Genomic DNA, 11,418 nt, shown 5'->3' with positions numbered 1-11,418 from the left:
GAAGGAAGGAAGGAAGGAAGAAGAGAAGAGAAGAGAAGAGAAGAGAAGAGAAGAGAAGAGAAGAGAAGAGAAGAGAAGAGAAGAGAAGAGAAGAGGAAGAGAAAAGGAAAAAAAAAGGTTGCTCCCATAGAAAGGGAAGATAAAATGGGTTTCTCATGCAATAAGATATTTAATATTTATTTCATATAATATAAAATTATATCTAATGGGAAAAATATTTACCATTTCAAGTTAAAGAAGTTTTCAAAAACAGTATATCCAACTTTATGCAGTTAAAGATGGAAAATGTGACTCCACCACTAAAAGACTCTGCTGAGTAATATGCTGGGGAAGACTGCAAATGGAGCCTTCTCTAGTAAGATATGAGAGAGAGAGAGAGAGAGAGAGAGAGAGAGAGAGAGAGAGCACTCACTCTCTCCCTATGGATGCTGGAATGTGGGGTACAAGTGCTGGACCTGTGACAACCATCTTGTCAACATCAGAGTCAGCACACTGGCCCAGCACAGCATCAGGAAAGAAGGAGCCTAGGTTTTAAATAGCATCACAGAACCATACAATCAACCCCACAACAACCACTGCAGAAGTCTGGAGAGTTAACTGTGTTTCCCTGGGTTTTCTAGGCAAAACTGAGTGAGTTTCCAAGACCATCTTATACCTTATTGATGCCTTCACAAGTACACAGACCCCCTTCCAACTCACATACAGCTAGCTGCACACCAATTACAAACACATTCTCAATTAATCTGTGGGTATGCAGAAATACCGAAGGGACACTGAGTGCTTTCTTTGTAGGAAAAGATGCACGATGTTGTCCTAGGGATGAAGGGTCACCTTCTAGAAAAATCCCTGAGGTGAGGGAGCTTACACTAACCCTAGTCTTTATCCAAACCACCTTGTCATCCTTCTTGCTATTGGAAGCTGGATAAGTCTTCCATTGATCTTAACTCAGAGTTGCCTTAATAACTGTATTGTTCCACCAAAGAGTGCACATGGAGGGATCCATGGCTCCAGATACATATGTAGCAGAGAATGGCCTTGTCTGGCATCAGTGGGAAGGGAGGCCCTTGCTCCTGGGAAGGCTTGATGCCCCAGGGTAGGGGAATGCCAGGGTGGTGAGGTGGGAATATGTGGATGGGTGGGTAAGGAACACTCTCCTAGAAGAGGAGATGGGAATGGGGTTTGTGGAGGGAAAATCAGGAAAGAGGAGAGCATTTGAAATGTAAATAAATAAAATATCCAATTAAAAAAATTAAAAAAAAAAAACCTTGTATTGTTCTGTTTTTTAAATAGTCTGCTTGGTGAAGGTCAATGAAATAGGAGAGGGACAAGAGAGACTGTTGAGGGTTGAATGCCATTGAGACACACCATATACATACATGGAAATGTCTAAATGAAGCCCATTATTAAGTACGATTAATGTCTTTTATGGGAATACATAATAAAATATTTCTAAAGCCCACATGAAACTGAGTGACGGTAACCAAGACCATGGGGCATTTGCTCAGCGTTTTATTTCTCAAAGTTCCTATAGTGACAAAGTTTAAGTAACAGACCCTTCTGTGTACACCTACTATGGGAAGACTCTCGTTTCTGGCTCACAGTGGGCTCCGGGGCTCCTTGGCGAGCCTTGTGTGTGATATTACCCTAAGCACTGCCAAATTTCCACCCCACCCCTCATACCAATAGTTGCTTTTTTTTTCTCTTTCTGGTGTTAATTGTGCACACACACACACACACACACAGCCACCGTTAACACAAGGGCACTGTCCACAGCACTAGTAATAAAGGGTTGGGAGTGGACACAGCTCATGTTAGGTCTCCCTGTTTCAAAATTGCCTTGGCAGTCCCTGTCATTAATCATCCTTTCTCTTTGGGCCCTGACCTTCCAATAGGCCCTCTCTCCCCCCAGAGCACTCCACAGCTCCCCACTGAGCTCCACCCAGTCCCCTCAGGCCCCCATCTCCTGGGAAACCCAAGAATCTCCCTCACCTATTGAGCACAATAAATAAACACTCTCTTTGTTTCATCCTCCTCCCGTTGAATGGAGGGAACCATTTTCCTAAGCCAAAGTTATATTCTTAAGTGAAAACTTTACATTCGTTCGCTAAGATGAACTGGGACGATCCATCCGTTCTGGGATTTCATCAGCAACTTTCCTTTGCGGTATCGCACTCAATGCAACAACAGGGTGTTAAGATGAGCCAGTGCCTACCTCAAGGTCCAGTGAGACTCGATGGCCAAAGTGACATACCAAATTGAGCACCAGACCTCGGAAGTGGGACCCACTGGAAGGGCAGTTAAGAGGCCCTGCCACTTCGCTTCACCCAAGGGTACAGAAGGATTACAGGCATGAGGGACATGGAGAGCTCATGCGGAAAACCATTGGCGTGCTGCATTCTCTCTTCCCAGTACAGGAAAGGATGGAGGGGGTAGTGGTTCCCCCAAGAAGGGCGAGAAAAGAGACAGGGAAAGAGGACGGAGCCCAAGAACCGGGCAGAAGTGGAGCAGCTTCTGGAACGGGGCTGCGGAATGTGTCCTGCTACAGGGGCTGAGGGATGCTGCGCTAGTTCAGCCCAGTCCTGCACAGGTCTGTTCTCAGTTGTCAAAAGCTAACAGCATTGCCAAATCCAAGAAGGCTTACCAAGAAGAAGTTAAAAGGAGTTTCCCTGTATCCTGACTGGACATCACAGAGAAAAAGACATATCTTGTTCTTCCGATGCGTTTGGGGTGTTCGACAGGAACTGAAACCTTTGAGCGTTGTGACTTTCTAGATGAAATAAGAGGAAGCCAAAATAAAAACAGAGCCTTAACAAAGGAACCAATTGAGAAAAGGGCTTAACAGAATGTACAAAGTTTACGTGTGAAATTGTGGATGAGAGAAATTTCCTTTTAAACTGAATCTGTCACTGAAAACATCTTGCCATGTGTTGAGAAGGAGGAATTTGGTGTCAGGAAGGATAAGGAGGGGGAAATACTATTAAAGTATATTTTACAAATTTGTATACAATTGTAAATGAATACATAAATTTAAAACTAAAAGATTAAAAAAAAATAAAAACCTTCCCAGGTCGATATGAGCGCATCAGTTAATGTTATCAAATGTGGAAGAAGAAGGCATCAATCTCATGGGCTGAGGATGTAGGACAGTGATAAAGCATTTGTTTATTGTGCATAAGGCTCTGAGTTCAATACCTAGTACTGAACACAGACAGACAGACAGACACAAAGAGATAGAGAAAGAGAGAGATGAGATGAGAAGAGAGGGAGAAGGGAAGAAGAAAGAGGAAAGGAGTCGGTGTCCAGATGCAGACGGTTCCACTGTCAACTGCCATCTTGTGTACCCTCAAGAGAAATGACAACCGTGCTCGCACAAAAGCTTTATGAGGGTGTTTGTAACTGGCTTTTTCAGACAAGCAACAGCACAACAAGCTATGCCATAGCCATGCTGTGGGATGCTTCCTAACAACTCGAAGGATGCACACACACACACACACACACACACATGCGCACGCGCGAGGCCTTCCAAAGAACTACACTGAGTGGCACAGCCAGCTCTGAAAGGTACCCACCCTGGATGACTCTAATTACTAGAACATTCCCAAGATGACAAGTTATTTAGATGGATCATAGTTGCCAGGAGTAAAAGAGGGAGAGGAGAGGGAAGGAAACGGTTTTGACTTTAAAATACCAGAGTGAGGGATTCCTACCTGTTAGAAGGCTCTGAGCTTGCTGGGTCCAGATCAATATCTTTGCTGTATCCTACAAGAATGTATACTGGAGAAAGCTAAGAAGGCATTCAATAGCCCTATGTTTCTTGGAACTGCCCGTGGGCATTAAACTATCTGAAAGTAAAAGCCTCCATTTTTATAGAACATATGCAATCTATGATTCTACTTAGAGCAGTTTTAGGAACATATATTTAACCTATTGTGTTATAAATTCCATCTGTAAATGCTGCTAGGAATTGGGGTAAAACATTGACTTTCAGACGTTCAAGAAAAATAAGTAAATCTTACTAAGAACAGTGAACTTCGTGGCACTGAGTCTGCCCTCCACCCCTCCTCACTCGCCAGCTAAGCAGTAGCTTGGGTAAGTGCCAGCCCACCCTCCTGCTGGCAGACATGACAAGAGACCTCCCTTGCAAAGAGCAACCTGTGTCTCATCTACCCAGTGGCTGGTTGGAAACCCACTCAAAAAGCTTGCTTCTGTTTTCCCAGCTAGGAACTAAAGCTATTGCACAAGTGTTCTGTATGTGGCACCACTATCCTCAAGAAATGGAAGAGAGGAGGCTGGAGAGATGGTTCAGCGGTTAAGAGCACTGACTGTCCTTCCGAAGGTCCTGAGTTCAAATCCCAGCAACCACATGGTGATTCACAACCATCCGTAGTGAGATCTGATGCCCTCTTCTGGTATATCTGAAGACAGCTACAGTGTCCTTACAATAAATAAATAAATAAATAAATAAATAAATAAATAAATAAATAAATAAATCTTATTAAAAAAAAAGAAGTGGAGGAGAAGTTAGCACATTCCCAGACTTTAATGAAATAAAGCCACTCAACAGTCAAATGGGAGACAGATGGACAGACACGGGGGCATTTGTTAAAGCCTATGACAGAGATGCCTTGACTCACAGATGGAGTTTATCAATGAGGTGCATCCTGATAAAGTTAACGAGGTTGTTGCCAATAGACCTATCCTGCAGCTACATCTAGACTTACAGGATACAGCAAAACCTGTGCTCAGAAATGTATAGCTGTACTTAGATTGTGGTAGGGGTTAAGAGGATGGAAAGGTGGGAAGGGAAGAACTCAGCTGAAGAACTCATTTGTCTTTAAGAGGCTGGCCACTGGGAGTTTAACCATGCTCCAATACATTGAACTTAGTGGGGTTTTTTTCTTTTTCTTTTTCTCTTTTTGTTGCAGGGGAGGATGCAGGGATGGGAGGGTAGACCTGGGAGGGACTGGGAAGTAAGTGCGATCAGGGTACATTGTATGAAATTCCCAAATAGTTAATAAAAATATTATTTGGGGGGGGGAAGAAATGTATGGCTGTAAATGTCTACAATTAAAAATAAGAAAGCATTCAAATAAATAACCTAGGTGTGTATTGTTCTTTTGGAGACAGGGTCTCACTGTATAGCCATGGCTGGTGTGGATCTGAGTAAATCAGGTTTACCTTGAACTTTTAGGGGTCTTCCTGCACCTGCCTCCAGAGTGCTGGAATTGAAGGTGTGAACCACCACATCTGTCAATAATCCAAATTTTAATCTTTTAAAAAGAAAGGAAATGAAATGAAATAGATCAAAAGCAAGAAGAAAATAATAAAGGGTATAGCAAAGATAAAATAGAGATTTTTAAAACAGTAAAGAAATTGACACAGTCCAAAGGTTCTTTTTTAAAATGAAAAATATTAACTAGTGATCAACCAAAACAGAGAAAACTCTCTAATTACTAAAATCAGGATGGAAAAATCAAGACTTAATCACCACATTATTGAAATAAAAATGACCATAAAGAAATAAACAGCTACTTACCAATAAATCAGATAATTTAGACAATATGGGAAACTTCTTAGAAACACTCAAAACAGTGGAAGAAACGGACTTCCTGAATAAAGGTGAACTAAATAAAGATCTTGCTAAGAGAAAGGGAGTGAGCCCCACCCCTGGGTACCCCCCCCCCAAGCCTGGCACTCAAGTCTCTGCCAGATTAGGCGCAGCATCTCCCACTGAGGCCAGACAAGGCAGCCCTGTTGGGAACCGGACTCCCATAGTCAGGCAACAGCTTTGGCGAGAGTCTCTGCGCCAGTTGTTAGGAGACCCACATGAAGACCGAGCTGCACAACTGTTACCTACAAGCCAGAGGCCTTGTTCCTGCTTGTATCTGCTCTTTGGTTGGTGGCTCAGTCTCTGAGAGCTCCCAGGGGTCCAGGTTAGTTGACCCTGTTGGTCTTCCTGTGGAGTCCCTATGCTCTTCAGGGCCTTCAATCCTTCCCCCAACCCCAATTCTTCCATGAGAATACCCGACCTCCATCCAATGTTTGGCTCTGGGTATCTACATCGATTACGGCCAGCTGCTAAGTAGAGCCTCTCAGAGAACAGTTATGGGGGGGGAGCATTTGGGGTGTAAATAAATAAATAAATAAATTAGCTCTTTCCGCCATCTTGGAGTCTGTAGAAGCCTGCTGGAAACACGACTTCTAAAAGCAAGTGTGTCTGGAAGGAAGGCTGTGGTGCAAAGTCTTTTTTTTTTTTTTTCCTGGCACAAGGCTCTTCTTAAAATTGAAGGTGTTTATGCCCGAGATGAAACGGAGTTCTGCTTAGGCAAGAGATGTGCTTATATGTATAAAGCAAGTGACTCCTGGAGGCAAACCAAACAAAACCAGAGCGATCTGGGGAAAAGTTACTCGGGCCCAAGCAAGCAGTGGAGTGGTTCCTGCCAAATTCTGAAGCAGCCTCCCTGCAAAGGCATTGGACACAGAATCCGTGTGATGCTGTACCCACCCCGGATTTAAACTAATGGAGAGTTAAATAAAAGTGGTTTTGTAGCCGGGCGTGGTGGCGCACGCCTTTAATCCCAGCACTTGGGAGGCAGAGGTAGGCGATTTTCTGAGTTCGAGGCCAGCCTGGTCTACAAAGTGAGTTCCAGGACAGCCAGGACTACACAGAGAAACCCTGTCTCAGAAAACCAAGAAGAAGAAAAGAAAAAAAAAAAACCAACAACAACAAAATGCGCTTGTAAAATAAATAAATAAATAAATTTAAATTAAAAAATAATAAATATACATTTTACATCAACACGTTTAAATTGCCCAACAATGTTACGAAAAACCCTAGTCAGGCTAGAGCGATGGCTCAGAGGTTAAGAGCACTGACTTGCTATTCCCAGCACCACATAGTGGCTCACAGCCATCTGTAATGGGATCTGGTGCCCTCTTCTGGCCTGCAGGCAAACATGCAGGCAGAATGCTGTATACATAAGAAAGAAAGAAAGAAAGAAAGAAAGAAAGAAAGAAAGAGAGAGAGAGAGAGAGAGAGAGAGAGAGAGAGAGAGAGAGAGAGGGAGGGAGGGAGGGAGGGAGGGAGGGAGGGAGGAAGGAAGGGAGGAAGAAAAGAAAAAAAGAAAAACCTTAGTCCCAAGGCTTCCTTATTAGTGAAGTCTACCAAAGTTCTTTGAGATGCAAAGGTCTCATTTTGTTGACCAGGCTAGCCTTAAATTTCTGGGCTCAAGAAATCTGTTTGCCTCAGCTTCCAGAGTAGCTGGGACGACATGCAAATGTCACAGGGCACTCCAGTTGGTTGGTTGGTTGGTTTGTTGTTTTCTTTTTCTTCTCTTCCTTTTTTCCTTTCCCTTGTCCTAAGCATCACATCGGGCCATGTATCATTGGTCCCTACCAAACTTTTAAAGAATTATCAACTCTTGTCAAACAATAAGAAATCGAAGTAGAGAAAAGGATTCCTAATTCATTCTGTGAGGACAGTATGATCTGGCTACTAATACCAAAGAGAAATCATAAAAATAGAAAAGGTTGAGAGCACTGACTGCTCTTCCAGGGGTCCTGAATTCAATTCCCAGCAACCACATGGTGGCTCACAACCATCTGTAATGGGATCTGATGCCCTCTTCTGGTGTGTCTGAGGACAGCGACTGTTACTCATATATATAAAATAAATAAATAAAATCTTTTAAAAAAAAAAGAAAGAAAACTATAGGCTCAAATATCTTAAGATTATAGATGTATAAAAATTATAACAAAAAACTTATAAGTTGAATTCAGCAGCACGCTGTCACCCAGAAATGCAAGGATGTTTCAACACAAGAAAATCAATCCATTAATATAATCAATTAATATAGCATATTAATAATCTCAGGAAACGTAAGAGAGGATAACCTCAGTGGTCAGAGAAAAGCATTCACTGGGATCTAGCGTGTGTTCCTGGGGATGGGGGAGATCTAGCGTGTGTTCCCAGGGGTAGGGAGACAACCTAACCAAGGATAAAGAGCAATAAAGGGAATTTTCTAAGCCAAAAATATGACTTAGTGAAACCCCACAGCTAATGTCATGCCTAGTGATTAAAGACAAAGATGTCCTCTGGAGATTGGATAAGATAATAATGTCACTAGTAGCATCTTGTATGTTGTACTGGAAACTAGAGATATGTCTCAATGATAGAGTCTTGGCCTAGAATATGGAAAGACCCAGGTTCAAGTCCTAGTGCCTCCAAAAAATTTATTTTGGAAATTTTAGCGGAGGATTAGCCAATTAAACAAACAAACAACTAGAATAAGTATTGTAGAGTAAAAGTATCTATATTTGCCAGTGATGTATATTTGTTGAAAAAAATCCCAAAACAATCAAATAAAACACTCCTAAAGTTAACAATAATATCAATAAAGCTGAAGAATACAAGATCAAAAAGCATTGTTGTATCTTATAGGTATCAATGAACAAGCTAAATATGAAATTTGTGAAATGATTTCCTTTACAATAGAATCCAAAAGAATAATTCCTTAGGAAAGAATTTGACTTATACATTGAACAAATGCAAGACTTCTTCTTCACTGGGCTCTATAGCATATCATGAAAAGAAATTTAAAATGTAAGTGAAGGCACAAAAATTCTTTAAAACAGCCTACAAATCTGATGCAGTTCCCAGTGCAGAAAAGCAGTGCCGCTGTCTTTTCACAAGTACAGACACATCGATCATAAAACCTGTGTAAAGAAGCAAGGATCTCGAGTGGAGAAACAGTCCCGGGAAAAGAATAGCAAAATTGTCAGTCGCACATTCCCAGTGTCAACACACACTGAAGATGTGCAGGAGGGGGTAGCATCATGGACCATTCTAGGATGGGCACTTAGCTCACTGTTGTGTAACTGAGACTCCAGGAAAAAATAGATATATCCCTGTACTCACCTAACAGCCAGGAAGACAAAGGTCAAGGTAGGCAGGGCGTTCCCTTCAATAATGGATGTTGCATTTATACCTTACCTTACCATATACAAATTAACTTACAATGTGCTGTAGAATCAAATGTAAGAGCCAAAACACAGGGGGGAAATTCACAGTGTAAATCTGTGTAGATTAAGAGCAATGTCTTAAACATTGTATAGGCACACACATGCACACAAACACACACACACACAGAGACAGACAGACAAACAGACAGACAGAGACAGAAAGACAGAGAGAGGCAGACAGAAAAACAGAGAGACAGAGAGATTCCTGATTTTGTCATATTTTTTAATTGTGTGTCAAAAAGACATCACCAAGAAAGTAAAAGAGACAATTTACAGGAGCATTTGTAAGCCACCTATCTGACAAGGGTCTGGCACTCAGTGTAAGTGTTGCAGCTCCACGGGGAGATGTATCCCGGTTGTTGGAAGCCAGGGAATACCACAAAGTCACACTGCACAACAAATCCCTACAAGAGCTTTCCTGGGAAAGACACAAGAGGGTGGCTGCCTATGGTTTGTCTTGAAACGGGAGAGGACTGAGTGGGAGAGGGGCTTATATAGAGTTTCTTGGGAGGGAGGAGTGTTCCAGGGTGAGGGTTGGTGAGATTTTTGTGTTCAAATGATTGGTGGGGTTTGGTAGGATTTTAAACCCAGAAGTGGGCTCAGACTCTATACACAGACCATATAAACAACTCCGAGAATTCAATAACAAAAGAAAGGTTAAATTAAATCCAAAGAACAGACTTTCTGAATCCGTCTTCTGTTGCCATAAGTAGAAATCATGGACTGGGTGATTAATTTATGAAGAATAAAGGTTTAAGGAGTTTGTGATGATGGGGTGGGTGACAGGGTTGCATGTGGTGAAGGTCCCCTTACAGTAAGAACTCTGCAGATACTGGAGGCATGATATCACCATGCACAAGAGTCCATGCAAGCTATGGAGCCCAACTGGCTTTCATAACATCTTTGCTCTAGAAATAATCTATTAGCTCACTAATCCATGAATAAATCCATCCACTCCTGAGTCCTTATGGCCTAATCGCCTCAAAAAGGGTTCTGTCTTCCTTCCCAAAGGGGATTAAATTTTATCATGAGTTCTGGTAAGAATGTTCAAACCTCAGGAGACTGGGCTAGGCATTCCTCCAAGGAAGAGATACAAATGGCCACAGGGCACATGAGAAGGTATTCAATGGCATTAGTCATTAGGGAAACACAGCTGAAAACCACAGGGAGATGCTTTTCCACACCCACCAGAAAGGCTGTCATTCCCAACACAGCACAACGAAGCTAATACTGGCTCCAAATGGAGAAGCTGAGACTCTTGTCCGTTGCAGAGAGAATATGATGTAGTTCAGTTAGTATGCAATTACTATCCGACCCAGCAATTCTGTCTCAACTGACATAGATGCCCAGGGTTAATGGCAACATTATTCACACTAAGCAAGAGGCAGAAAATACTCCAAAGGTCCACTGGAGTGGAAGACCGGAGAAGTCAATGTGGTACGCCCATACAATGGAATATTATTTGGCTATGAAAAAGAAATGGGGAGCTGGGCCTGGGAAGATGGTTCAGTGGGTAAAGGTGTTTGTTCTGACAAACCTGAGATCGATCCCTAGACTCACAAAGGTAGAAAGAGGAAACTAACTCCAGAAAGTGGTCCTCTGACCTCCACACATGCACTGGGACAGTGTGTGCCCATAGACACATTGTGCATAGAAACAATTATAATAGTCATAAAGTTTTTTTAAGGAAATGAAGAACATGCTAAACATAACTGAAACTTGAAAAGTGAGTGGCAGGACCAGAGGCAAAAACGACAAGTACCACACATCTCTACTTAAATGTTTGGAATGGGCATGTTACCATGACGACACAGAGGGACCTGGGATTCTTCTGGGGAAGAGGAAAACCAAATTCAGAGTGATGGCCACAGACACAAGATTTCCTTTGGGGGAAATGGAAATTGTTTGTAATCATGGTTGTTGGTACCACGGTCTTGGTAAGATACTAAAGAGCATTTGGACGTCTTCAAAAAAGGAAATTTCTGTTATATGAATTATGTCTCTGTTTTAAAAAAATTCAAGAGGGCAGGGGTGGTGCACTTCTTTAACCCCAGCACTGAGGAGGCCGAGGCAGGTGGATCTCTATGAATCTGAGGCTAGCCTGGTCTACAGAGTGAGTTCCAGGACAGCCAGGGCTACACAGAGAAACCCTGTCTCAAAAAGCAAAAATAATATTATAATGATATAATATAATAATACTAATAATAATAATAATAATTTCAAAAGTGACACATGGGAACGCTTGTCGTCATGGCGCTCAGGAGAAGAGGCAGGAGGATCGTGAAGGATCAAAGCCAACCTGGATTAATTATTGAGGCACTGTTTCAAACAACAACAAAACAAAGCAAAAACAAGGACAGTCTCCACTCATTACTGTTTCCGTAGTCAAACTTTTGT

Source organism: Mus caroli, chromosome 10, assembly GCF_900094665.2.
Source record: "Mus caroli chromosome 10, CAROLI_EIJ_v1.1, whole genome shotgun sequence".
Taxonomy (NCBI): Eukaryota; Metazoa; Chordata; class Mammalia; order Rodentia; family Muridae; genus Mus; species Mus caroli.
Note: the sequence above shows the minus strand (reverse complement) of the source record.